The sequence below is a fragment of the Calonectris borealis genome, unplaced genomic scaffold (assembly GCF_964195595.1).
Source record: "Calonectris borealis unplaced genomic scaffold, bCalBor7.hap1.2 HAP1_SCAFFOLD_93, whole genome shotgun sequence".
Lineage (NCBI taxonomy): Eukaryota > Metazoa > Chordata > Aves > Procellariiformes > Procellariidae > Calonectris > Calonectris borealis.
Genome location: NW_027441486.1, coordinates 1 through 24,574, shown reverse-complemented (window position 1 = coordinate 24,574; position 24,574 = coordinate 1). Strand labels below are relative to the sequence as shown.

General features: G+C 56.8%; 1 long non-coding RNA gene across 2 annotated transcripts; it reads left to right on the top strand.

The window, feature by feature from the left end:
• The first annotated feature begins 203 nt into the window (after positions 1 to 203).
• Positions 204 to 22,628, top strand: LOC142076691 (uncharacterized). Of its 2 annotated transcripts, XR_012671272.1 has the most exons (11): positions 204 to 279; positions 796 to 1,043; positions 1,551 to 1,677; positions 4,048 to 4,122; positions 4,639 to 4,886; positions 5,394 to 5,520; positions 18,109 to 18,183; positions 18,700 to 18,947; positions 19,455 to 19,581; positions 21,871 to 21,945; positions 22,462 to 22,628. It is a non-coding gene; the product is annotated as an uncharacterized LOC142076691 (long non-coding RNA). The 2 variants fall into 2 exon arrangements; XR_012671271.1 differs by lacking the exons at positions 204 to 279; positions 796 to 1,043; positions 1,551 to 1,677 and having other exon boundaries at positions 3,773 to 4,122; positions 22,462 to 22,622.
• The last annotated feature ends 1,946 nt before the right edge of the window (positions 22,629 to 24,574 follow it).

Sequence of the window (24,574 nt, the reverse complement as noted above, 5' to 3'; positions counted from 1 at the left end):
TAGAAGAAAGCACACTTGTATGCAGCTTTTTTTTTTTTCCCCCCAGGTCAGTAAATTTGTATTGGGTGTTCAGAGGTGGCAAGATGTATGGTTTTGGTTAATAATATGGTTTTGGTTTTTATTTTATTCCAGGTGCATTGTATTGTTTTGGAATTCCTGACTTTATTGAAGATGGAACCTTGTTGTGTTTTTTTTTTCCACCAGACGCTGTATATTGCAGAAGCTGTTGACATCGTCTCTGGATAGGAGCAATGGTGAGAGTATTTAGCAGGGGTTGAGGTGAGCATCTTGTATGCATCTGTAGACGGAGTTCTAGCATTGTTCAAGAAAGTAGCAGGGACATCTAAGGCATAGTACCTTTCAGCGTATGGAACGGCTCATGGCCTTTCCCGTTCGCCCACAGAGTATCATGTTGTCCCTAGAACGGATGCAGCTTGCGGCCAGCCCCTCGTAGATGACAAGCGTCAGGACTTTGCTTATTTTGTGGGGCTGTAGCAGAGGTGAGAGTGTGTGGGAAGGTGGAAGATAGGAGGTGCTCGCGGAAGCCTGGGCATAGCTGGGAAGAGCAGCTCCCGGGGAGCGGGCGACACAGGGGGTTCAGGGGTGCAAATCCAGGGCAGGAGCTGTCAGGAAGGAGCGGGGTTCCTTCCCTGACGGTTGAGGAGAAGAGAAGGGGTTTCTAAACTTTTGGGACCAGGGCACCTTTTGGTTGGGAAAGGGAGGTGTGTTCACCAGCCTTACTGAGGTGGGTTTTGCAGTTGGATTTGGGTGTCGATGAGGTCTGTTCTGTTTTAGTCTGTCCGCAGCTGACGGGAGATACACACGCATACGGAAGGGTTAAAAGATGGGCTTTTGGTCCGTGGCTGGACGCTGGGTGAGAAATAGATAGCTAAGAAAACGGCAGTCAGCATAGAAAACAGACGGTTCATGGTCTATTGTGTGAAAATGCTGAATACAGAAGGAGAAGGAAGGTTGAGAAAATGTTAGGGGAGGACGTGAAGGACGTGGAAGACGTGCCGTAACGAAGAAATATAAAGTACAAGGTATAATTTTGCTTGCTTTGTTACCTTTTGCTGTTGGCTTGAGTGTAGGTTAATACGTAAATGCTGGAGTATGGTAATATGTTGCGTGAACAAGGCCTAGGAACCAATAGACGGGGTGGCTGTGGCTCGTGCAGCGCGCTCGATCGGCGAGCGCATGCGCCGTAGGCTCCCTATGTTGAGAGTTGCCAATTGAGGCGTGTTTCGGCACCCGCTGGCCACGTGTGTCGAAACCCGTTTCCTTGGCAAATGTATAAATACCGGGATTTTCCCGAAGAACAGTGGGCCGGTGTACAGCGAGGTCACCGTTGCCTCCGTGGGGACGCCCACGTAAAGCTGGCACCTACCGACTGCTGGGGCTGAGTTTGCGGCGCAAGACGATCCGAGAATGTAGGGATGGTTCGTCTTTCTGCTGGTCGTCGGGTTGGTAAGACACTGGCTTTGCAAAATACCCTTAGCGTAAGGCATGATTGTAGTGACTGAAGTGCTTGCTTTTCCCTTTGCTTATAGTCTGTGTAGCCTATGTGTGCTCCCCTTGTAAAGGAATCCTCGAAAGCCAGTCTAAAGGAACCCCAAAGTGACGGGAGACGCCGAGTAAACGGCCCGGGCCTGCGCATCACAAGATAGAGGGCTGAAGGTGAGAGAAGTCTCCTGTGGGAAAGCATGAGGTCTGTTAAGGTCCATGCAAATAGATGGTGCAGAACTCTGAGGTCTGTACCGGCTGCCTTTGGGGTGCTGCCGGGGGTTCTTGGGGTGGTCCCGTGGGTGTCTGGGTGCCCAGAGGATGGTCCTGAGGGTCTTGGGGTGCTTCTGGGGGTTCTTGTTGTGCTCCGGGGGGGTCTCTGGATGCCCACGGGGTGCTCGTGGGGGTCTTGGGGTGCTTGTGGGGGTTCTGGATGCTCTGGGAGTCCCTGTGTGCCCACGGGGTGCTCCTGGGGTTGTCGGGGTGGCCAGAGGATGCTTCTGGGCGTCTTGGCGTGCTTCTGGGCCTATTTGCGGTGCTGCTGGGGGTCCCGGTGTGCCCACAGCAGGCTCCTGGGTTTCTAGGTGCGGGTTCTAGGTGCCGGTTCTAGGTGCCGGTTCTGCTGCTCACGGGGCGCCACTTCCACTGTTCGGAGCTCGGGTAACGCGCCTCGGGCCCGGCTTTTGAGACCGGGGCTCTGGTTTTGTTCCCCGGGGCTCTGGTTTTGTTCCCGGGGCTCTGGTTTTGTTCCCGGGGCTCTGGTTTTCTCCCCGGGGTTCTGGTTTTCTCCCCCGGGCTCTGGTTTTGTTTTTGGGGCCCTGGTTTTGTTCCCGGGGCCCTGGTTTTGTTCCCGGGGCCCTGGTTTTGTTCCCGGGGCCCTGGTTGTGTTCCCGGGGCCCTGGTTGTGTTCCAGGGGCCCTGATTGTGTTCCCGGGGCTCTGGTTTTGTTCCCGGGGCCCTGGTTTTGTTCCCGGGGCCCTGGTTGTGTTCCCGGGGCTCTGGTTGTGTTCCCGGGGCTCTGGTTTTGTTCCCGGGGCTCTGGTTTTGTTCCCGGGGCTCTGGTTTTGTTCCCGGGGCTCTGGTTTTGTTCCCGGGGCTCTGGTTTTCTCCCCCGGGGCCCTGGTTTTGTCCCCCGGGCTCTGGTTTTGTTTCCCGTGCTCTGGTTTTGTTCCCGGGGCTCTGGTTTTGTTCCCGGGGCTCTGGTTTTGTTCCCGGGGCTCTGGTTTTCTCCCCGGGGTTCTGGTTTTGTTTCCCGGGCCCTGGTTTTGTCTCCCGGGCTCTGTTTTTGTTTCCAGCGCTCTGGTTTTGTTCCCCGGGGCCCTGGTTTTGTTCCCCGGGCTCTGGTTTTGTTCCCCGGGCCCTGGTTTTGTTTCCGGGGCTCTGGTTTTGTTTCCGGGGCTCTGGTTTTGTTCCCGGAGCTCTGGTTCTCTCCCGCTGGCTCTGGTTCTCTCCCGCTGGCTCTGGTTCTCTCCCGCGGGCCGCGGTTTTGTTCCCGGGACTCTGGTTTTGTTCCCCGGGCCCTGGTTTTGTTCCCGGGGCTCTGGTTTTGTTCCCGGGGCTCTGGTTTTGTTCCCGGGGCTCTGGTTTTCTCCCCGGGGCTGTGGTTTTCTCCCCGCGGTTCTGGTTTTCTCCCCCGGGCCCTGGTTTTGTTCCCGGGGCCCTGGTTTTGTTCCCGGGGCCCTGGTTTTGTTCCCGGGGCCCTGGTTTTGTTCCCGGGGCCCTGGTTTTGTTCCCGGGGCCCTGGTTTTGTTCCCGGGGCCCTGGTTTTGTTCCCGGGGCCCTGGTTTTGTTCCCGGGGCCCTGGTTTTGTTCCCCGGGCTCTGGTTTTGTTCCCGGGGCTCTGGTTTTGTTTCCAGGGCCCTGGTTTTGTCCCCCGGGCCCTGGTTTTGTCCCCCGGGCCCTGGTTTTGTCCCCCGGGCTCTGGTTTTGTTCCCGGGGCTCTGGTTTTGTTCCCGGGGCTCTTGTTTTGTTCCCGGGGCTCTTGTTTTGTTCCCGGGGCTCTTGTTTTGTTCCCGGGGCTCTGGTTTTGTCCCCCGGGCCCTGGTTTTGTTCCCGGGGCTCTGGTTTTGTTCCCCGTGCTTCTGGTCGTTCTCTCCTCCCCTTTGCCAGGGGATTGTGGGAAGGGTGGTGGGTGGGGCCCGGAGCATATGAGCTACAGCCTCTCCTCAGGCAGCTCATTCTGCTGCTGGGCTTCTCTGGAGGTGGTCTGCTGTTCCTGCAGCTGACTGCAGCTTTTGAGCTGCCTAAGCTCTTTGCGTAGTCTTGTTTTGATATTTAGAGAAGCAGAGGTGTCTGTTTAAGGTAAGGGCTTCCGGACCAGTCAAGGTTCAGCTGCATGTGTAGAAGAAAGCACACTTGTATGCAGCTTTTTTTTTTTTCCCCCCAGGTCAGTAAATTTGTATTGGGTGTTCAGAGGTGGCAAGATGTATGGTTTTGGTTAATAATATGGTTTTGGTTTTTATTTTATTCCAGGTGCATTGTATTGTTTTGGAATTCCTGACTTTATTGAAGATGGAACCTTGTTGTGTTTTTTTTTTCCACCAGACGCTGTATATTGCAGAAGCTGTTGACATCGTCTCTGGATAGGAGCAATGGTGAGAGTATTTAGCAGGGGTTGAGGTGAGCATCTTGTATGCATCTGTAGACGGAGTTCTAACATTGTTCAAGAAAGTAGCAGGGACATCTAAGGCATAGTACCTTTCAGCGTATGGAACGGCTCATGGCCTTTCCCGTTCGCCCACAGAGTATCATGTTGTCCCTAGAACGGATGCAGCTTGCGGCCAGCCCCTCGTAGATGACAAGCGTCAGGACTTTGCTTATTTTGTGGGGCTGTAGCAGAGGTGAGAGTGTGTGGGAAGGTGGAAGATAGGAGGTGCTCGCGGAAGCCTGGGCATAGCTGGGAAGAGCAGCTCCCGGGGAGCGGGCGACACAGGGGGTTCAGGGGTGCAAATCCAGGGCAGGAGCTGTCAGGAAGGAGCGGGGTTCCTTCCCTGACGGTTGAGGAGAAGAGAAGGGGTTTCTAAACTTTTGGGACCAGGGCACCTTTTGGTTGGGAAAGGGAGGTGTGTTCACCAGCCTTACTGAGGTGGGTTTTGCAGTTGGATTTGGGTGTCGATGAGGTCTGTTCTGTTTTAGTCTGTCCGCAGCTGACGGGAGATACACACGCATACGGAAGGGTTAAAAGATGGGCTTTTGGTCCGTGGCTGGACGCTGGGTGAGAAATAGATAGCTAAGAAAACGGCAGTCAGCATAGAAAACAGACGGTTCATGGTCTATTGTGTGAAAATGCTGAATACAGAAGGAGAAGGAAGGTTGAGAAAATGTTAGGGGAGGACGTGAAGGACGTGGAAGACGTGCCGTAACGAAGAAATATAAAGTACAAGGTATAATTTTGCTTGCTTTGTTACCTTTTGCTGTTGGCTTGAGTGTAGGTTAATACGTAAATGCTGGAGTATGGTAATATGTTGCGTGAACAAGGCCTAGGAACCAATAGACGGGGTGGCTGTGGCTCGTGCAGCGCGCTCGATCGGCGAGCGCATGCGCCGTAGGCTCCCTATGTTGAGAGTTGCCAATTGAGGCGTGTTTCGGCACCCGCTGGCCACGTGTGTCGAAACCCGTTTCCTTGGCAAATGTATAAATACCGGGATTTTCCCGAAGAACAGTGGGCCGGTGTACAGCGAGGTCACCGTTGCCTCCGTGGGGACGCCCACGTAAAGCTGGCACCTACCGACTGCTGGGGCTGAGTTTGCGGCGCAAGACGATCCGAGAATGTAGGGATGGTTCGTCTTTCTGCTGGTCGTCGGGTTGGTAAGACGCTGGCTTTGCAAAATACCCTTAGCGTAAGGCATGATTGTAGTGACTGAAGTGCTTGCTTTTCCCTTTGCTTATAGTCTGTGTAGCCTATGTGTGCTCCCCTTGTAAAGGAATCCTCGAAAGCCAGTCTAAAGGAACCCCAAAGTGACGGGAGACGCCGAGTAAACGGCCCGGGCCTGCGCATCACAAGATAGAGGGCTGAAGGTGAGAGAAGTCTCCTGTGGGAAAGCATGAGGTCTGTTAAGGTCCATGCAAATAGATGGTGCAGAACTCTGAGGTCTGTACCGGCTGCCTTTGGGGTGCTGCCGGGGGTTCTTGGGGTGGTCCCGTGGGTGTCTGGGTGCCCAGAGGATGGTCCTGAGGGTCTTGGGGTGCTTCTGGGGGTTCTTGTTGTGCTGCGGGGGGGTCTCTGGATGCCCACGGGGTGCTCGTGGGGGTCTTGGGGTGCTTGTGGGGGTTCTGGATGCTCTGGGAGTCCCTGTGTGCCCACGGGGTGCTCCTGGGGTTGTCGGGGTGGCCAGAGGATGCTTCTGGGCGTCTTGGCGTGCTTCTGGGCCTATTTGCGGTGCTGCTGGGGGTCCCGGTGTGCCCACAGCAGGCTCCTGGGTTTCTAGGTGCGGGTTCTAGGTGCCGGTTCTAGGTGCCGGTTCTGCTGCTCACGGGGCGCCACTTCCACTGTTCGGAGCTCGGGTAACGCGCCTCGGGCCCGGCTTTTGAGACCGGGGCTCTGGTTTTGTTCCCCGGGGCTCTGGTTTTGTTCCCGGGGCTCTGGTTTTGTTCCCGGGGCTCTGGTTTTCTCCCCGGGGTTCTGGTTTTCTCCCCCGGGCTCTGGTTTTGTTTTTGGGGCCCTGGTTTTGTTCCCGGGGCCCTGGTTTTGTTCCCGGGGCCCTGGTTTTGTTCCCGGGGCCCTGGTTGTGTTCCCGGGGCCCTGGTTGTGTTCCAGGGGCCCTGATTGTGTTCCCGGGGCTCTGGTTTTGTTCCCGGGGCCCTGGTTTTGTTCCCGGGGCCCTGGTTGTGTTCCCGGGGCCCTGGTTGTGTTCCCGGGGCTCTGGTTGTGTTCCCGGGGCTCTGGTTTTGTTCCCGGGGCTCTGGTTTTGTTCCCGGGGCTCTGGTTTTGTTCCCGGGGCTCTGGTTTTGTTCCCGGGGCTCTGGTTTTCTCCCCCGGGGCCCTGGTTTTGTCCCCCGGGCTCTGGTTTTGTTTCCCGTGCTCTGGTTTTGTTCCCGGGGCTCTGGTTTTGTTTCCCGGCTCTGGTTTTCTCCCGCGGGCTGCGGTTTTGTTGCCGGGGCGTTGGTTTTGTTGCCGGGGCGTTGGTTTTGTTGCCGGGGCGTTGGTTTTGTTGCCGGGGTGCTGGTTTTGTTTCCGGGGCGCTGGTTTTTAGAGGCGCAATGTATTTTCTAAAATAATGAGTGAGAAGCGAGTAAATGTAATTGTTGCAAGTATTTGGTCAACTAGAGAGTAATTTTTATCTCGGAAATGAAAGTACATTGTACATTTGAAATGTAAAAAATGATATTGAAAATTTTACTGGGAGTCAGCAATGGACCAAATTACACGTAAAACTTACTTTTAGGAAAATTACAGGCAGAAATTTTTCTTGATTGGAATCACAGTAAGAACTGAAAAAACAAATGAAAGTACCTAGCCAAGTGGGCGTTGTTAATGTCTGTGGGTAAAGATAGCTGTTGGGGGGGGGGAATTGTTACAAGTGTTCACAGCTCTTTCTGAGGGACTGTTGTGCTAATAACTTTTGCAAATGACGATTTAAATGAGAATTAGTCAACAGAGGGAGAGTTGTCAATATCTATAGATAAATTTAGCTACGGACCGGTTAAAAGAATGCCTGTGTGTTACTGGCTCCTAAGTATATTTCAAGTATTTGTAGTTGTGTAAAGGTTGTAGTAGCTTTGAATAGTTTTAAAGAAATGTAGATTACTACTTGGGCATAAATGATGCAGATTGTAATACCGATGTTAACGAGACACTAGCAGGCGTAAATTGCGTCTAAGTAGTATTCTAAGAAACACATCAAACTGTGCAGTAAAGATGGAATGCTAATACGGCTGTGTTTAATTATCCTAATTGCAGTTAGAGCTAATTGTGGTAGTTAATCCAGTCTTTATTAGTGGTCTAAGGCATAATAAAAATATGATTGTAACAAAGTTTTAATAAAGGTCTCTTTATCTGTTTCGTTTCCCATGTCTTTTTTGTCCATGTTGGTCTTTGGGGTTTTTTTTGTGTGTACGTGTGTTTTGTCATCAATGTGTTGTCTCTGTTTGTGGGTTTGCTGTGTCGGTTAGAGGCCTTTCCTGTGTTTATCTTGGGGGTGCTGTGTTGTCTGGGGTTTTGTGTGCATCTTTGTTAGGTTATATTTTCAGTGTTTTTGTGTTTGTCTTGGTTTTGGTTTGTTGCGTCTTCTGGGTTTTTGTGTTTGTCTTGGTGTTGGGCCTGTTTTGGGTTTGTTTTTGGGTGTTTGCTTTTTAAAATTTTAAATAGCAGCAGTAGAAAATGGCATTCTCTTCGGCAGCCATAATTACAAAAAATTTAAAAAAAAAATTTAAAAAATTGCTGCCACTCACTGTGCCATTTTCTACTGCTGCACCAGAGTTAATATTTTTCATTTTATTAAAATATACAAATTACTAGTACTTATAGTGGGAGTAATTAATGATTACAATAATCATCATCTACTGTTCTTGCAACCATTCATCCCTCCCACTTGGAATGCTAATTAACTGCTCATTATCCGAATAAATTCACAAAATATGCAAATTAGCAAATTTTTTTTTTTAGCACACCAAGGGTTAAAAAATAAATGCACCACTTAAAACCATTCGAACCATGTCTCTTCCACACAGCCAGATGACTTCGACACAACATAGACTCATCTCTATACCATAGAGGTCTGCTGCATGATTTCCTCACCGTAAAAGCAGTCTCCAGACCATAGAGTACAGCTGGAGGACTTTCAGACCACAGAGCTAAACCTCCAGACCATAGAGAGCAACGCCCAGTCTAGACAGTACACTTAGAGGTCTTCCGGACCATAGAGATGGACTTCCGGACCATAGAGATGGACTTCCGGACCATAGAGATGGACTTCCGGACCATAGAGTGCCACACCGGAAGTTAGTCTCTGTAGTCCGGAAGTCCTCCAGCAGCACCGGAAGTCCTCCAGCAGCACCGGAAGTCCTCCAGCAGCACCGGAAGTCCTCCAGCAACACCGGAAGTCCTCCAGCAACACCGGAAGTCCTCCAGCAACACCGGAAGTCGCCGTAAAGCCACCGGAAATGCACTTTTATGACCGAAAAACAACCCGGAACGATCAAAATAAAGCAGACGGACACAAGCTGAGGCTGGAAGTCGCACTTAGTACACCGGAAGTAAATACTAAACACGGAGAAGACAAAAGGTAAAACAGGGTTACAGCAAGGGGTGAGGTTAAGATTAGGAATTACAAGTTAGAGTTACAGCACTTAGGGTAAGAGGTTAGAGGTTGTGGTTACAGTTAGGCACCATAGTTAACCTTAGGATAATGACTTGCAGCTTGTGACTTAGGGGGTTGGGATCAGGATCATAGTTGAGGTTCAGGGGATTAAGGTTAGGGGTCAGGATCGGGGTTAGGGTCATTGGGGTTAGGAGTTAGGGTCACAGTTAGGGGTTAGGGCTGATAGAATTAGGGCATTAGGGGTTGGGGTTAGAGGTTTAGGGCTAGAGAGATGGGCTTAGGGTTAGGGCCGTTAGGGTTAACGGTGGGGTTAGGTTTAGAGCTTAGGGGGTTAGGGTTAGGGGGTTGGGGTTGGGGTTGGGGTTAGTGTTAGGGGTTTAGGGTTGGGGTTAGAGGAACGGTTAGGGCTGTTAGGGTTAGGGGTTAGGGTTAGGGTTTGGGGTTAGGGTTAGGGTTTAGGGTTAGGGTTAGGGTCATTGGGGTTGGGGTCAGGGGTCAGGGGTCAGGGGTCGGGGTCAGGGGTCAGGGGTCAGGGGTCGGGGTCAGGGGTCAGGGGTCAGGGGTCGGGGTCAGGGGTCAGTGGTCAGGGTCAGGGGTCAGGGGTTAGGGTCAGGGGTCAGGGGTCAGGTCAGGGGTCAGGGTCAGGGGTCAGGGTCAGGGGTCAGGGTCAGGGGTTAGGCTCAGGGGTCAGGGGTCAGGGGTCGGGGTCAGGGGTCGGGGTCAGGGGTCAGGGGTCGGGGTCAGGGGTCAGGGGTCGGGGTCAGGGGTCAGGGGTCGGGGTCAGGGGTCAGGGTCAGGGGTCAGGGGTCAGGGTCAGGGGTCAGGGGTCGGGGTCAGGGGTCGGGGTCAGGGGTTAGGGTCAGGGGTCAGGGGTCGGGTCAGAGGTCAGGGTCAGGGGTTAGGCTCAGGGGTCAGGGTCAGGGGTCGGGGTCAGGGGTCGGGGTCAGGGGTCAGGGTCAGGGGTCAGGGGTCAGGGTCAGGGGTCAGGGGTCAGGGTCAGGGGTCAGGGTCAGGGGTCAGGGTCGGGGTCAGGGGTCGGGGTCAGGGGTCAGGGTCAGGGGTCAGGGGTCAGGGGTCGGGGTCAGGGGTTTTGTTCCCGGGGCCCTGGTTTTGTTCCCGGGGCTCTGGTTTTTTTCCCGGGGCTCTGGTTGTGTTCCCGGGGCTCTGGTTTTCTCCCCGGGGTTCTGGTTTTGTCCCCCGGGCCCTGGTTTTGTCCCCCGGGCTCTGTTTTTGTTTCCAGCGCTCTGGTTTTGTCCCCGGGGCCCTGGTTTTGTTCCCCGGGCTCTGGTTTTGTTCCCCGGGCCCTGGTTTTGTTTCCGGGGCTCTGGTTTTGTTTCCGGGGCTCTGGTTTTGTTTCCGGGGCTCTGGTTTTGTTCCCGGAGCTCTGGTTCTCTCCCGCTGGCTCTGGTTCTCTCCCGCGGGCCGCGGTTTTGTTCCCGGGACTCTGGTTTTGTTCCCCGGGCCCTGGTTTTGTTCCCCGGGCTCTGGTTTTCTCCCCGGGGCCCTGGTTTTGTTCCCGGGGCCCTGGTTTTGTTCCCGGGGCCCTGGTTTTGTTCCCGGGGCCCTGGTTGTGTTCCAGGGTCCTGGTTGTGTTCCCCGGGCCCTGGTTTTGTCCCCCGGGCTCTGGTTTTGTCCCCCGGGCTCTGGTTTTGTTTCCCGCGCTCTGGTTTTTTTTCCCGGGCCCTGGCTTTGTTCCCGGGGCCCTGGTTTTTTTCCCGGGGCCCTGGTTTTTTTCCCGGGGCTCTGGTTTTTTTCCCGGGGCTCGGTTTTGTTCCCGGGGCTCTGGTTTTTTTCCCGGGGCCCTGGTTTTGTCCCCCGGGCCCTGGTTTTGTCCCCCGGGCCCTGGTTTTGTTCCCGGGGCTCTGGTTTTGTCCCCGGGGCTCTGGTTTTGTCCCCGGGGCTCTGGTTTTGTCCCCGGGGCTCTGGTTTTGTTCCCGGGGCTCTGGTTTTGTTCCCGGGGCCCTGGTTTTGTCCCCCGGGCCCTGGTTTTGTCCCCCGGGCCCTGGTTTTGTCCCCCCGGCCATGGTTTTGTTCCCGGGGCCCTGGTTTTGTTCCCGGGGCCCTGATTTTGTTCCCGGGGCCCTGGTTTTGTTCCAGGGGCCCTGGTTTTGTTCCCGGGGCCCTGGTTTTGTTCCAGGGGCCCTGGTTTTGTTTCCGGGGCCCTGGTTTTGTTCCCGGGGCCCTGGTTTTGTCCCCCGGGCCCTGGTTTTGTCCCCCGGGCCCTGGTTTTGTCCCCCGGGCCCTGGTTTTGTTCCCGAGGCCCTTGTTTTGTTCCCGCGGCCCTGGTTTTTTCCCCCGGGCCCTGGTTTTGTTCCCGGGGCCCTGGTTTTGTTCCCGGGGCCCTGGTTTTGTTCCCGGGGCTCTGGTTTTCTCCCCGGCGCTCTGGTTTTCTCCCCGGGGCTCTGGTTTTCTCCCTGGGGCCCTGGTTTTGTTCCCGCAGCCCTGGTTTTTTCCCCCGGGCCCTTGTTTTGTCCCCCGGGACCTGGTTTTCTTCCCCGGGCCCTGGTTTTGTCCCCCGGGCCCTGGTTTTGTTCCCGGGGCTCTGGTTTTGTCCCCGGGGCTCTGGTTTTTTCCCCGGGGTTCTGGTTTTCTCCCCCGGACTCTGGTTTTGTTCCCGGGGCCCTGGTTTTGTCCCCCGGGCCCTGGTTTTTTCCCCCGGGCCCTGGTTTTGTTCTCGAGGCCCTTGTTTTGTTCCCGCGGCCCTGGTTTTTTCTCCCGGGCCCTGGTTTTGTTCCCAGGGCCCTGGTTTTGTTCCTGGGGCCCTGGTTTTGTTCCCAGGGCTCTGGTTTTCTCCCCGGCGCTCTGGTTTTCTCCCCGGGGCTCTGGTTTTCTCCCTGGGGCCCTGGTTTTGTTCCCGCGGCCCTGGTTTTGTCCCCCGGGCCCTTGTTTTGTCCCCCGGGCCCTGGTTTTCTTCCCCGGGCCCTGGTTTTGTCCCCCGGGCCTTGGTTTTGTTCCCGGGGCTCTGGTTTTGTTCCCGGGGCTCTGGTTTTGTTCCCGGGGCCCTGATTTTTTTCCAGGGGCCCTGGTTTTTTTCCCGCGGCCCTGGTTTTTTTCCCGCGGGCCGCGTTTTTTTCCTGGGACTCTTGTTTTGTTCCCGGGGCCCTGGTTTTGTTCCCGGGGCCCTGGTTTTGTTCCCGGGGCCCTGGTTTTGTTCCCGGGGCTCTGGTTTTGTTCCCGGGTCCCTGGTTTTGTTCCCGGGGCCCTGGTTTTGTTCCCCGGGTCGTGGTTTTGTTTCCCGGGGCCCTGGTTGTGTTCCCGGGGCCCTGGTTGTGTTCCCGGGGCCCTGGTTGTGTTCCCCGGGCCCTGGTTTTCTCCCCCGGGCTCTGGTTCTGTTTCCCGCGCTCTGGTTTTGTTTCCCGGGCCCTGTTTTTGTTTCCGGGGCCCTGGCTTTGTTCCCGGGGCCCTGGTTTTTTTCCCGGGGCTCTGGTTTTGTTCCCGGGGCTCGGTTTTGTTCCCGGGGCTCGGTTTTGTTCTGGGGCTCTGGTTTTTTTCCCGGGGCTCTGGTTTTGTCCCCCGGGCCCTGGTTTTGTCCCCCGGGCCCTGGTTTTGTCCCCCGGGCCCTGGTTTTGTTCCCGGGGTTCTGGTTTTGTCCCCGGGGCTCTGGTTTTGTCCCCGGGGCTCTGGTTTTGTTCCCGGGGCCCTGGTTTTGTCCCCCGGGCCCTGGTTTTGTCCCCCGGGCCCTGGTTTTGTCCCCCCGGCCATGGTTTTGTTCCCGGGGCCCTGGTTTTGTTCCAGGGGCCCTGGTTTTGTTCCAAGGGCCCTGGTTTTGTTTCAGGGGCCCTGGTTTTGTTCCCCGGGCCCTGGTTTTGTTCCCGGGGCCCTGGTTGTGTTCCCCGGGCCCTGGTTTTGTCCCCCGGGCCCTGGTTTTGTTCCCGAGGCCCTTGTTTTGTTCTCGCGGCCCTGGTTTTTTCCCCCGGGCCCTGGTTTTGTTCCCGGGGCCCTGGTTTTGTTCCCGGGGCTCTGGTTTTCTCCCCGGCGCTCTGGTGTTCTCCCCGGGACTCTGGTTTTCTCCCTGGGGCCCTGGTTTTGTCCCCGCGGCCCTGGTTTTGTCCCCCAGGCCCTTGTTTTGTCCCCCGGGCCCTGGTTTTGTCCCCCGGGCCCTGGTTTTGTCCCCCGGGCCCTGGTTTTGTTCCCGGGGCTCTGGTTTTGTCCCCGGGGCTCTGGTTTTGTCCCCGGGGCTCTGGTTTTGTTCCCGGGGCCCTGGTTTTGTCCCCCGGGCCCTGTTTTTTTCCCCCGGGCCCTGGTTTTGTTCTCGAGGCCCTTGTTTTGTTCCCGCGGCCCTGGTTTTTTCCCCCGGGCCCTGGTTTTGTTCCCAGGGCCCTGGTTTTGTTCCTGGGGCCCTGGTTTTGTTCCCAGGGCTCTGGTTTTCTCCCCGGCGCTCTGGTTTTCTCCCCGGGGCTCTGGTTTTCTCCCTGGGGCCCTGGTTTTGTTCCCGCGGCCCTGGTTTTGTCCCCCGGGCCCTTGTTTTGTCCCCCGGGCCCTGGTTTCTTCCCCGGGCCCTGGTTTTGTCCCCCGGGCCCTGGTTTTGTTCCCGGGGCTCTGGTTTTGTTCCCGGGGCTCTGGTTTTGTTCCCGGGGCCCTGATTTTTTTCCAGGGGCCCTGGTTTTTTTCCCGCGGCCCTGGTTTTTTTCCTGGGGCTCTTGTTTTGTTCCCGGGGCCCTGGTTTTGTTCCCGGGGCCCTGGTTTTGTTCCCGGGGCCCTGGTTTTGTTCCCGGGGCCCTGGTTTTGTTCCCGGGGCCCTGGTTTTGTTCCCGGGGCTCTGGTTTTGTTTCCGGGGCCATGGTTTTGTTCCCGGGGCCCTGGTTTTGTTCCCCGGGTCGTGGTTGTGTTTCCCGGGGCCCTGGTTGTGTTCCCGGGGCCCTGGTTGTGTTCCCGGGGCCCTGGTTTTGTCCCCCGCGCCCTGGTTTTGTCCCCCGCGCCCTGGTTTTGTCCCCCGGGCCCTGGTTTTGTCCCCCGGGCCCTGGTTTTGTTCCCAGGGCCCTGGTTTTGTTCCCCGGGCCCTGGTTTTGTTCCCGGGGCCCTGGTTTTGTCCCCCAGGCCCTGGTTTTGTTCCCGGGGCCCTGGTTTTGTTCCCCGGGCCCTGGTTTTCTTCTCCGGGCCCTGGTTTTATTCCCGGGGCCCTGGTTTTGTTCCCGGGGCCCTGGTTTTGTTCCCGGGGTTCTGGTTTTCTCCCCCGGACTCTGGTTTTGTTCGCGGGGCCCTGGTTTTGTTTCTGGGTCCCTGGTTTTGTTCCCGGGGCTCTGGTTTTGTTCCGGGGGCTCTGGTTTTGTTCCCGGGGCCCTGGTTTTGTTCCCGGGGCTCTGGTTTTCTTCCCGGGGCCCAGGTTTTCTTCCCGGGGCCCTGGTTGTGTTCCCGGGGCTCTGGTTTTGTTCCCGGGGCTCTGGTTTTGTTCCCGGGGCTCTGGTTTTGTTCCCGGGGCTCTGGTTTTGTTCCCGGGGCTCTGGTTTTGTTCCCGGGGCTCTGGTTTTCTCCCCGGGGTTCTGGTTTTGTTCCCCGGGCCCTGGTTTTGTCCCCCAGGCCCTGGTTTTGTTCCCGGGGCCCTGGTTTTGTTCCCCGGGCCCTGGTTTTATTCCCGGGGCCCTGGTTTTGTTCCCGGGGCCCTGGTTTTGTTCCCGGGGCTCTGGTTTTCTCCCCGGGGTTCTGGTTTTCTCCCCCGGGCTCTGGTTTTGTTCCCGGGGCCCTGGTTTTGTTTCTGGGGCCCTGGTTTTGTTCCCGGGGCCCTAGTTTTGTTCCCGGGGCCCTGGTTGTGTTCCAGGGGCCCTGGTTGTGTTCCCGGGGCTCTGGTTTTGTTCCCGGGGCTCTGGTTTTCTCCCCGGGGCTCTGGTTTTGTTTCCGGGGCTCTGGTTTTGTTCCCGGGGCTCTGGTTTTGTCCCCCGGGCCCTGGTTTTGTCCCCCAGGCCCTGGTTTTGTTCCCGGGGCTCTGGTTTTGTCCCCGGGGCTCTGGTTTTGTCCCCGGGGCTCTGGTTTTGTTCCCGGGGCCCTGGTTTTGTCCCCCGGGCCCTGGTTTTGTCCCCCGGGCCCTGGTTTTGTCCCCCGGGCCCTGGTTTTGTCCCCCCGGCCCTGGTTTTGTTCCCGGGGCCCTGGTTTTGTTCCCGGGGCCCTGGTTTTGTTCCCGGGGCCCTTGTTTTGTTCCCGGGGCTCTGGTTTTGTTCCCAGGGCTCTGGTTTTGTTCCCGCGGCCCTGGTTTTGTTCCCGGGGCCCTGGTTTTTTTCCCGTGGGCCGCGGTTTTGTTCCCGGGGCTCTGGTTTTTTTCCCGGGGCTCTGGTTTTGTTCCCGGGGCTCTGGTTTTCTCCCCGGGGTTCTGGTTTTGTCCCCCGAGCCCTGGTTTTGTCCCCCGGGCTCTGGTTTTGTTTCCCGTACTCTGGTTTTTTTCCCGGGGCCCTGGTTTTTTTCCCGGGTCCCTGGTTTTCTTCCCCGGGCCCTGGTTTTGTCCCCCGGGCCCTGGTTTTGTTGCCGGGGCTCTGGTTTTGTTGCCGGGGCTCTGGTTTTGTTCCCGGGGCCCTGATTTTTTTCCAGGGGCCCTGGTTTTTTTCCCGCGGCCCTGGTTTTTTTCCCGCGGGCCGCGTTTTTTTCCTGGGGCTCTTGTTTTGTTCCCGGGGCCCTGGTTTTGTTCCCGGGGCCCTGGTTTTGTTCCCGGGGCTCTGGTTTTGTTCCCGGGGCCCTGGTTTTTTTCCCGGGGCCCTGGTTTTGTTCCCGGGGCTTTGGTTTTGTTTCCGGGGCCCTGGTTTTGTTCCCGGGGCCCTGGTTTTGTTCCCCGGGTCGTGGTTTTGTTTCCCGGGGCCCTGGTTGTGTTCCCGGGGCCCTGGTTGTGTTCCCGGGGCCCTGGTTTTGTCCCCCGCGCCCTGGTTTTGTCCCCCGCGCCCTGGTTTTGTCCCCCGGGCCCTGGTTTTGTCCCCCGGGCCCTGGTTTTGTTCCCGGGGCCCTGGTTTTGTTCCCGGGACCCTGGTTTTGTTCCCGGGGCCCTGGTTTTGTCCCCCAGGCCCTGGTTTTGTTCCCGGGGCCCTGGTTTTCTTCCCCGGGCCCTGGTTTTCTTCCCCGGGCCCTGGTTTTATTCCCGGAGCCCTGGTTTTGTTCCCGGGGCCCTGGTTTTTTTCCCGGGGCTCTGGTTTTCTCCCCGGGGTTCTGGTTTTCTCCCCCACGCTCTGGTTTTTTTCCCGGGGCCCTGGTTTTGTTTCTGGGTCCCTGGTTTTGTTCCCGGGGCTCTGGTTTTGTTCCCGGGGCCCTGGTTTTGTTCCCGGGTCCCTGGTTTTGTTCCCGGGTCCCTGGTTTTGTTCCCGGGGCCCTGGTTTTGTTCCCCGGGCCCTGGTTTTGTTCCCGGGGCCCTGGTTTTCCTCCCGGGGCCCTGGTTTTCCTCCCGGGGCCCTGGTTTTGTTCCCGGGGCCCTGGTTTTGTTCCCGGGGCCCTGTTTTTGTTCCCGGGGCCCTGGTTTTCTTCCCCGGGCCCTGGTTTTGTTCCCGGGGCCCTGGTTTTCTTCCCCGGGCCCTGGTTTTGTTCCCGGGGCCCTTGTTTTTTTCCCGGGGCTCTGGTTTTGTTCCCGGGGCTCTGGTTTTGTTCCCGGGGCTCTGGTTTTCCTCCCGGGGCCCTGGTTTTGTTCCCGGGGCTCTGGTTTTGTTCCCGGGGCCCTGGTTTTGTCCTCCGGGCCCTGGTTTTTTTCCCGGGGCTCTGGTTTTCTCCCCGGGGTTCTGGTTTTCTCCCCCGGGCTCTGGTTTTGTTTTTGGGGCCCTGGTTTTGTTCCCGGGGCCCTGGTTTTGTTCCCGGGGCCCTGGTTGTGTTCCAGGGGCCCTGATTGTGTTCCCGGGGCTCTGGTTTTGTTCCCAGGGCCCTGGTTTTGTTCCCGGGGCCCTGGTTTTGTTCCCGGGGCCCTGGTTGTGTTCCCGGGGCCCTGGTTGTGTTCCCGGGGCTCTGGTTTTGTTCCCGGGGCTCTGGTTTTGTTCCCGGGGCTCTGGTTTTGTTCCCGGGGCTCTGGTTTTCTCCCCGGGGCCCTGGTTTTGTCCCCCGGGCTCTGGTTTTGTTTCCCGTGCTCTGGTTTTGTTCCCGGGGCTCTGGTTTTTTTCCCGGGGCTCTGGTTTTGTTCCCGGGGCTCTGGTTTTCTCCCCGGGGTTCTGGTTTTGTTTCCCGGGCCCTGGTTTTGTTTCCCGGGCTCTGTTTTTGTTTCCAGCGCTCTGGTTTTGTCCCCGGGGCCCTGGTTTTGTTCCCCGGGCTCTGGTTTTGTTCCCCGGGCCCTGGTTTTGTTTCCGGGGCTCTGGTTTTGTTTCCGGGGCTCTGGTTTTGTTCCCGGAGCTCTGGTTCTCTCCCGCTGGCTCTGGTTCTCTCCCGCTGGCTCTGGTTCTCTCCCGCGGGCCGCGGTTTTGTTCCCGGGACTCTGGTTTTGTTCCCGGGGCCCTGGTTTTGTTCCCCGGGCTCTGGTTTTGTTCCCGGGGCTCTGGTTTTGTTCCCGGGGCTCTGGTTTTCTCCCCGGGGCTGTGGTTTTCTCCCCGGGGTTCTGGTTTTCTCCCCCGGGCCCTGGTTTTGTTCCCGGGGCACTGGTTTTGTCCCCCGGGCTCTTGTTTTGTTCCCGGGGCCCTGGTTTTGTTCCCGGGGCCCTGGTTTTGTTCCCGGGGCTCTGGTTTTGTTCCCCGGGCTCTGGTTTTGTTCCCGGGGCTCTGGTTTTGTTTCCAGGGCCCTGGTTTTGTCCCCCGGGCTCTGGTTTTGTCCCCCGGGCCCTGGTTTTGTCCCCCGGGCCCTGGTTTTGTCCCCCGGGCTCTGGTTTTGTTCCCGGGGCTCTGGTTTTGTTCCCGGGGCTCTTGTTTTGTTCCCCGGGCTCTTGTTTTGTTCCCGGGGCTCTGGTTTTGTCCCCCGGGCCCTGGTTTTGTTCCCGGGGCTCTGGTTTTGTTCCCCGTGCTTCTGGTCGTTCTCTCCTCCCCTTTGCCAGGGGATTGTGGGAAGGGTGGTGGGTGGGGCCCGGAGCATATGAGCTACAGCCTCTCCTCAGGCAGCTCATTCTGCTGCTGGGCTTCTCTGGAGGTGGTCTGCTGTTCCTGCAGCTGACTGCAGCTTTTGAGCTGCCTAAGCTCTTTGCGTAGTCTTGTTTTGATATTTAGAGAAGCAGAGGTGTCTGTTTAAGGTAAGGGCTTCCGGACCAGTCAAGGTTCAGCTGCATGTGTAGAAGAAAGCACACTTGTATGCAGCTTTTTTTTTTTTCCCCCCAGGTCAGTAAATTTGTATTGGGTGTTCAGAGGTGGCAAGATGTATGGTTTTGGTTAATAATATGGTTTTGGTTTTTATTTTATTCCAGGTGCATTGTATTGTTTTGGAATTCCTGACTTTATTGAAGATGGAACCTTGTTGTGTTTTTTTTTTCCACCAGACGCTGTATATTGCAGAAGCTGTTGACATCGTCTCTGGATAGGAGCAATGGTGAGAGTATTTAGCAGGGGTTGAGGTGAGCATCTTGTATGCATCTGTAGACGGAGTTCTAGCATTGTTCAAGAAAGTAGCAGGGACATCTAAGGCATAGTACCTTTCAGCGTATGGAACGGCTCATGGCCTTTCCCGTTCGCCCACAGAGTATCATGTTGTCCCTAGAACGGATGCAGCTTGCGGCCAGCCCCTCGTAGATGACAAGCGTCAGGACTTTGCTTATTTTGTGGGGCTGTAGCAGAGGTGAGAGTGTGTGGGAAGGTGGAAGATAGGAGGTGCTCGCGGAAGCCTGGGCATAGCTGGGAAGAGCAGCTCCCGGGGAGCGGGCGACACAGGGGGTTCAGGGGTGCAAATCCAGGGCAGGAGCTGTCAGGAAGGAGCGGGGTTCCTTCCCTGACGGTTGAGGAGAAGAGAAGGGGTTTCTAAACTTTTGGGACCAGGGCACCTTTTGGTTGGGAAAGGGAGGTGTGTTCACCAGCCTTACTGAGGTGGGTTTTGCAGTTGGATTTGGGTGTCGATGAGGTCTGTTCTGTTTTAGTCTGTCCGCAGCTGACGGGAGATACACACGCATACGGAAGGGTTAAAAGATGGGCTTTTGGTCCGTGGCTGGACGCTGGGTGAGAAATAGATAGCTAAGAAAACGGCAGTCAGCATAGAAAACAGACGGTTCATGGTCTATTGTGTGAAAATGCTGAATACAGAAGGAGAAGGAAGGTTGAGAAAATGTTAGGGGAGGACGTGAAGGACGTGGAAGACGTGCCGTAACGAAGAAATATAAAGTACAAGGTATAATTTTGCTTGCTTTGTTACCTTTTGCTGTTGGCTTGAGTGTAGGTTAATACGTAAATGCTGGAGTATGGTAATATGTTGCGTGAACAAGGCCTAGGAACCAATAGACGGGGTGGCTGTGGCTCGTGCAGCGCGCTCGATCGGCGAGCGCATGCGCCGTAGGCTCCCTATGTTGAGAGTTGCCAATTGAGGCGTGTTTCGGCACCCGCTGGCCACGTGTGTCGAAACCCGTTTCCTTGGCAAATGTATAAATACCGGGATTTTCCCGAAGAACAGTGGGCCGGTGTACAGCGAGGTCACCGTTGCCTCCGTGGGGACGCCCACGTAAAGCTGGCACCTACCGACTGCTGGGGCTGAGTTTGCGGCGCAAGACGATCCGAGAATGTAGGGATGGTTCGTCTTTCTGCTGGTCGTCGGGTTGGTAAGACGCTGGCTTTGCAAAATACCCTTAGCGTAAGGCATGATTGTAGTGACTGAAGTGCTTGCTTTTCCCTTTGCTTATAGTCTGTGTAGCCTATGTGTGCTCCCCTTGTAAAGGAATCCTCGAAAGCCAGTCTAAAGGAACCCCAAAGTGACGGGAGACGCCGAGTAAACGGCCCGGGCCTGCGCATCACAAGATAGAGGGCTGAAGGTGAGAGAAGTCTCCTGTGGGAAAGCATGAGGTCTGTTAAGGTCCATGCAAATAGATGGTGCAGAACTCTGAGGTCTGTACCGGCTGCCTTTGGGGTGCTGCCGGGGGTTCTTGGGGTGGTCCCGTGGGTGTCTGGGTGCCCAGAGGATGGTCCTGAGGGTCTTGGGGTGCTTCTGGGGGTTCTTGTTGTGCTCCGGGGGGGTCTCTGGATGCCCACGGGGTGCTCGTGGGGGTCTTGGGGTGCTTGTGGGGGTTCTGGATGCTCTGGGAGTCCCTGTGTGCCCACGGGGTGCTCCTGGGGTTGTCGGGGTGGCCAGAGGATGCTTCTGGGCGTCTTGGCGTGCTTCTGGGCCTATTTGCGGTGCTGCTGGGGGTCCCGGTGTGCCCACAGCAGGCTCCTGGGTTTCTAGGTGCGGGTTCTAGGTGCCGGTTCTAGGTGCCGGTTCTGCTGCTCACGGGGCGCCACTTCCACTGTTCGGAGCTCGGGTAACGCGCCTCGGGCCCGGCTTTTGAGACCGGGGCTCTGGTTTTGTTCCCCGGGGCTCTGGTTTTGTTCCCGGGGCTCTGGTTTTGTTCCCGGGGCTCTGGTTTTCTCCCCGGGGTTCTGGTTTTCTCCCCCGGGCTCTGGTTTTGTTTTTGGGGCCCTGGTTTTGTTCCCGGGGCCCTGGTTTTGTTCCCGGGGCCCTGGTTTTGTTCCCGGGGCCCTGGTTTTGTTCCCGGGGCCCTGGTTGTGTTCCAGGGGCCCTGATTGTGTTCCCGGGGCCCTGGTTTTGTTCCCGGGGCCCTGGTTTTGTTCCCGGGGCCCTGGTTGTGTTCCCGGGGCCCTGGTTGTGTTCCCGGGGCTCTGGTTGTGTTCCCGGGGCTCTGGTTTTGTTCCCGGGGCTCTGGTTTTGTTCCCGGGGCTCTGGTTTTCTCCCCCGGGGCCCTGGTTTTGTCCCCCGGGCTCTGGTTTTGTTTCCCGTGCTCTGGTTTTGTTCCCGGGGCTCTGGTTTTGTTCCCGGGGCTCTGGTTTTGTTCCCGGGGCTCTGGTTTTCTCCCCGGGGTTCTGGTTTTGTTTCCCGGGCCCTGGTTTTGTCTCCCGGGCTCTGTTTTTGTTTCCAGCGCTCTGGTTTTGTCCCCGGGGCCCTGGTTTTGTTCCCCGGGCTCTGGTTTTGTTCCCCGGGCCCTGGTTTTGTTTCCGGGGCTCTGGTTTTGTTTCCGGGGCTCTGGTTTTGTTCCCGGAGCTCTGGTTCTCTCCCGCTGGCTCTGGTTCTCTCCCGCTGGCTCTGGTTCTCTCCCACGGGCCGCGGTTTTGTTCCCGGGACTCTGGTTTTGTTCCCCGGGCCCTGGTTTTGTTCCCCGGGCTCTGGTTTTGTTCCCGGGGCTCTGGTTTTGTTCCCGGGGCTCTGGTTTTCTCCCCGGGGCTGTGGTTTTCTCCCCGGGGTTCTGGTTTTCTCCCCCGGGCCCTGGTTTTGTTCCCGGGGCCCTGGTTTTGTTCCCGGGGCCCTGGTTTTGTTCCCGGGGCCCTGGTTTTGTTCCCGGGGCCCTGGTTTTGTTCCTGGGGCTCTGGTTTTGTTCCCCGGGCTCTGGTTTTGTTCCCGGGGCTCTGGTTTTGTTTCCAGGGCCCTGGTTTTGTCCCCCGGGCCCTGGTTTTGTCCCCCGGGCCCTGGTTTTGTCCCCCGGGCCCTGGTTTTGTCCCCCGGGCTCTGGTTTTGTTCCCGGGGCTCTTGTTTTGTTCCCCGGGCTCTTGTTTTGTTCCCGGGGCTCTTGTTTTGTTCCCGGGGCTCTGGTTTTGTCCCCCGGGCCCTGGTTTTGTTCCCGGGGCTCTGGTTTTGTTCCCCGTGCTTCTGGTCGTTCTCTCCTCCCCTTTGCCAGGGGATTGTGGGAAGGGTGGTGGGTGGGGCCCGGAGCATATGAGCTACAGCCTCTCCTCAGGCAGCTCATTCTGCTGCTGGGCTTCTCTGGAGGTGGTCTGCTGTTCCTGCAGCTGACTGCAGCTTTTGAGCTGCCTAAGCTCTTTGCGTAGTCTTGTTTTGATATTTAGAGAAGCAGAGGTGTCTGTTTAAGGTAAGGGCTTCCGGACCAGTCAAGGTTCAGCTGCATGTGTAGAAGAAAGCACACTTGTATGCAGCTTTTTTTTTTTTCCCCCCAGGTCAGTAAATTTGTATTGGGTGTTCAGAGGTGGCAAGATGTATGGTTTTGGTTAATAATATGGTTTTGGTTTTTATTTTATTCCAGGTGCATTGTATTGTTTTGGAATTCCTGACTTTATTGAAGATGGAACCTTGTTGTGTTTTTTTTTTCCACCAGACGCTGTATATTGCAGAAGCTGTTGACATCGTCTCTGGATAGGAGCAATGGTGAGAGTATTTAGCAGGGGTTGAGGTGAGCATCTTGTATGCATCTGTAGACGGAGTTCTAGCATTGTTCAAGAAAGTAGCAGGGACATCTAAGGCATAGTACCTTTCAGCGTATGGAACGGCTCATGGCCTTTCCCGTTCGCCCACAGAGTATCATGTTGTCCCTAGAACGGATGCAGCTTGCGGCCAGCCCCTCGTAGATGACAAGCGTCAGGACTTTGCTTATTTTGTGGGGCTGTAGCAGAGGTGAGAGTGTGTGGGAAGGTGGAAGATAGGAGGTGCTCGCGGAAGCCTGGGCATAGCTGGGAAGAGCAGCTCCCGGGGAGCGGGCGACACAGGGGGTTCAGGGGTGCAAATCCAGGGCAGGAGCTGTCAGGAAGGAGCGGGGTTCCTTCCCTGACGGTTGAGGAGAAGAGAAGGGGTTTCTAAACTTTTGGGACCAGGGCACCTTTTGGTTGGGAAAGGGAGGTGTGTTCACCAGCCTTACTGAGGTGGGTTTTGCAGTTGGATTTGGGTGTCGATGAGGTCTGTTCTGTTTTAGTCTGTCCGCAGCTGACGGGAGATACACACGCATACGGAAGGGTTAAAAGATGGGCTTTTGGTCCGTGGCTGGACGCTGGGTGAGAAATAGATAGCTAAGAAAACGGCAGTCAGCATAGAAAACAGACGGTTCATGGTCTATTGTGTGAAAATGCTGAATACAGAAGGAGAAGGAAGGTTGAGAAAATGTTAGGGGAGGACGTGAAGGACGTGGAAGACGTGCCGTAACGAAGAAATATAAAGTACAAGGTATAATTTTGCTTGCTTTGTTACCTTTTGCTGTTGGCTTGAGTGTAGGTTAATACGTAAATGCTGGAGTATGGTAATATGTTGCGTGAACAAGGCCTAGGAACCAATAGACGGGGTGGCTGTGGCTCGTGCAGCGCGCTCGATCGGCGAGCGCATGCGCCGTAGGCTCCCTATGTTGAGAGTTGCCAATTGAGGCGTGTTTCGGCACCCGCTGGCCACGTGTGTCGAAACCCGTTTCCTTGGCAAATGTATAAATACCGGGATTTTCCCGAAGAACAGTGGGCCGGTGTACAGCGAGGTCACCGTTGCCTCCGTGGGGACGCCCACGTAAAGCTGGCACCTACCGACTGCTGGGGCTGAGTTTGCGGCGCAAGACGATCCGAGAATGTAGGGATGGTTCGTCTTTCTGCTGGTCGTCGGGTTGGTAAGACGCTGGCTTTGCAAAATACCCTTAGCGTAAGGCATGATTGTAGTGACTGAAGTGCTTGCTTTTCCCTTTGCTTATAGTCTGTGTAGCCTATGTGTGCTCCCCTTGTAAAGGAATCCTCGAAAGCCAGTCTAAAGGAACCCCAAAGTGACGGGAGACGCCGAGTAAACGGCCCGGGCCTGCGCATCACAAGATAGAGGGCTGAAGGTGAGAGAAGTCTCCTGTGGGAAAGCATGAGGTCTGTTAAGGTCCATGCAAATAGATGGTGCAGAACTCTGAGGTCTGTACCGGCTGCCTTTGGGGTGCTGCCGGGGGTTCTTGGGGTGGTCCCGTGGGTGTCTGGGTGCCCAGAGGATGGTCCTGAGGGTCTTGGGGTGCTTCTGGGGGTTCTTGTTGTGCTCCGGGGGGGTCTCTGGATGCCCACGGGGTGCTCGTGGGGGTCTTGGGGTGCTTGTGGGGGTTCTGGATGCTCTGGGAGTCCCTGTGTGCCCACGGGGTGCTCCTGGGGTTGTCGGGGTGGCCAGAGGATGCTTCTGGGCGTCTTGGCGTGCTTCTGGGCCTATTTGCGGTGCTGCTGGGGGTCCCGGTGTGCCCACAGCAGGCTCCTGGGTTTCTAGGTGCGGGTTCTAGGTGCCGGTTCTAGGTGCCGGTTCTGCTGCTCACGGGGCGCCACTTCCACTGTTCGGAGCTCGGGTAACGCGCCTCGGGCCCGGCTTTTGAGACCGGGGCTCTGGTTTTGTTCCCCGGGGCTCTGGTTTTGTTCCCGGGGCTCTGGTTTTGTTCCCGGGGCTCTGGTTTTCTCCCCGGGGTTCTGGTTTTCTCCCCCGGGCTCTGGTTTTGTTTTTGGGGCCCTGGTTTTGTTCCCGGGGCCCTGGTTTTGTTCCCGGGGCCCTGGTTTTGTTCCCGGGGCCCTGGTTTTGTTCCCGGGGCCCTGGTTGTGTTCCCGGGGCCCTGATTGTGTTCCCGGGGCTCTGGTTTTGTTCCCGGGGCCCTGGTTTTGTTCCCGGGGCCCTGGTTGTGTTCCCGGGGCCCTGGTTGTGTTCCCGGGGCCCTGGTTGTGTTCCCGGGGCTCTGGTTTTGTTCCCGGGGCTCTGGTTTTGTCCCCCGGGGCCCTGGTTTTGTCCCCCGGGCTCTGGTTTTGTTTCCCGTGCTCTGGTTTTGTTCCCGGGGCTCTGGTTTTGTTTCCCGGCTCTGGTTTTCTCCCGCGGGCTGCGGTTTTGTTGCCGGGGCGTTGGTTTTGTTGCCGGGGCGTTGGTTTTGTTGCCGGGGCGTTGGTTTTGTTGCCGGGGTGCTGGTTTTGTTTCCGGGGCGCTGGTTTTTAGAGGCGCAATGTATTTTCTAAAATAATGAGTGAGAAGCGAGTAAATGTAATTGTTGCAAGTATTTGGTCAACTAGAGAGTAATTTTTATCTCGGAAATGAAAGTACATTGTACATTT